Raw genomic sequence first — 2,466 nt, 5'->3', positions numbered from 1 at the left:
TTTTTTTAATCTTTCCTGTGTCTATGTCTTTGTTGTATCTCCTGTGCTTCTCTCTAGGTCTTCATCTATGTCATTAATGCAGTTTTACTATCTTGAACACTTACATACAAGTTTTTCAATATAACATATTGAAATGGAAGGGTAACCTTTAATGAAACTTATTTGGCTAAAGATATATGGGTCTACTTCTTATATTAATGTTCTTTTTCATTTTTCTATATGTTTACTGCATACCAGTACCTTATTTTTGTTAAACAGGTAGCATATGCCTCCTGAGTGTCTTTCAGTTTCAAATGCTTTTGCATTTTCATAAGTTTTGGTGATTCCAAGCATATTATATTATTGTTGGTTTTAATTTTGAGGAAAATGTAATCAACACTTTGGTAATAATTTTATTAATTCTGAAGATTGCTTTAGACATTATAACATTTTGATAATTTTTGATTCTTGTATATATTTTGTCTTTGATTTTCTTCATTATTTTCATACTTTTGATATGACCGTCACATCAGTTTGCTTTAAATTAATTTGTAATTTTTTTAGATATGGAAATGGGGCATGCACTCTTTCCTTTTTACTAGGTCAATATTACAATGAGTACATTAACAATTTTTACATGACAAATTGGTGACTTGAAACTATGCTAAACTTATTGTTGGTTCCAGCAAGTATTGGTGGAGTCTCTCATGTTTATTTACGAAACAATGCATTTACAATCATGGACAATTTAATTTCTCCTGATTTAGAGATTTTGGCTTTGCATCTTTGTTCCAGCCAGGACACAGTGGACTCTGGTAAACAGAGGTCTAAGTCTTGAATGCAGATCTCCTCTTATTTTTTTTTTTTTTTTTTTTTTTTGGTAGCGCTAAGGTTCATTGGGACATCCTAGTATAGGCACTGGGTCTTGCCCGTGGTGCTCTTGATGTACAGAGCCCGGACGTTTTGCCAGTTCTTCTTGAGCAAGGACACCAAGAAACTGACAGCCAGGTGGATGTTGTAGACCAGCTCATCATCCATCATCTTCACGTGGCCGATGGCAACCGCCAAACACAGCACCTTCTTCATCTGGAACTTGATTGTGGATTTCACCTCATCACCTTTGGGCACCATGTTTTCACTGTGTGTCAGCATGGAAGGGAACTTGCCAGCCTTGTTTAGGCCTGGGCCCAGGATACATGGGATCTGCTTAATCAGAGATTCTGAGGCCAAAAATACATCATCCTTCTTGGCCAGCTTTTTGACCAACTTCTTGTTCTTGTTAAGTTTCTTCAGTGCCTCAATGTCCATGTGAGGGATATCCATGGCTTTGGCCTCATCGCAGTGCTGCTGGTCCCCCAGGACGCACACTGAGAACTTGGGGCAAGGAGTGGACTTGAGCCTGACTGTGCCTGAGAAGCCTTTGATCTTCTGAGGGTCATAGTTCTTCAGGTTGACCTGCACTCCACCATCTCCAGGAACTTGCAGCATTTGCGCTGGTTCCCCTGCAGGACTTCCCACACAGCCTCGAACAGGGTGTCCTGAGAGACTTTACGGCTCATGGCTGCTCTAGTGGCGAAAACCAGAAAAAGACAGAGCTCATCTTCTTGATTCACATATTAGAGAAAACACATTCATCTTCCTTCTGGACCATTATATTAAATGTATTTGCCATATACATATTCTGTTGTGTTGGTATACTTAACGTTTTGAAGATTCTTCTCACTAAAGACTGTTGAAGTTTTCGAAATGTTTTTCTTCATTTCTTGATAATAGCATGCGTTGTAATATGATCTCTCATGGTCATCTATTTAGGTCTGTTTAATGTCTGCATCCCAGGCTTAATCCAAAAAGATTATACTGAGTGAGTATTTTACTGGGCTGTTGTGTTTTACCTGATATTGCCTTGTTGATAACTTTCTCATGGAGGCATAGATTTTATCAAGCTTTTCTGCCTTTCCTTTCCCTCGCTCCCTTTGATCCCCTACCCCAGCATGCGCTCCCATTCCCACTCCCCCTTCCTCTATGCTCCCAATAAACCTGCGTTTATATTATATAGCTTCTTCTCTCCATTAGCTCATTCTGTTTTATTTAGTCAATCATCTGGTGCTGTGACTTGGGGTAAATTGAGACCCACAGGCGAGATTCATTCCTTTCACCTCATAGTTCTCCGCTAATCATCTTCAAACCCTAAAAAAGTTGAGTCCAGGCACTTTGGCAACCAAGGACTTCTCTCCTCCCACCTCCCTCTCCGCCTGAAGTTACTGTGGATTCAGTAAGTGCCAATTCCAGATTGTTGATTTGGTTTGCCATTTCCATAATCTTCCAATTCTGTCAAAGGCTGGAAAAACGAGTCCTTCTAGGTCTAAAATTGACCCCCAGACATCTCTTGGGTGTCTGTGGAAAATTATCAAACTATCTGTCCAGGTTTTTTTATTTTATTGTTATTATTTTTTGGGTTTTTTGGAAAGACACTTCCTGAGGCTTCGT

General features: G+C 39.3%; 1 pseudogene; it reads right to left on the bottom strand.

Moving 5' to 3' along the window:
* Window positions 1-885: 885 nt before the first annotated feature.
* LOC110544080 (large ribosomal subunit protein uL1-like) lies at window positions 886-1,538 on the bottom strand (annotated as a pseudogene).
* Between the last annotated feature and the right edge of the window lie 928 nt (window positions 1,539-2,466).

The sequence above is a fragment of the Meriones unguiculatus genome, chromosome 20, assembly GCF_030254825.1.
Source record: "Meriones unguiculatus strain TT.TT164.6M chromosome 20, Bangor_MerUng_6.1, whole genome shotgun sequence".
NCBI classification, from domain to species: Eukaryota; Metazoa; Chordata; class Mammalia; order Rodentia; family Muridae; genus Meriones; species Meriones unguiculatus.
The sequence above is the reverse complement of the archived record's forward strand: the minus strand, read 5'-3'. Positions and strand labels throughout refer to the sequence as shown.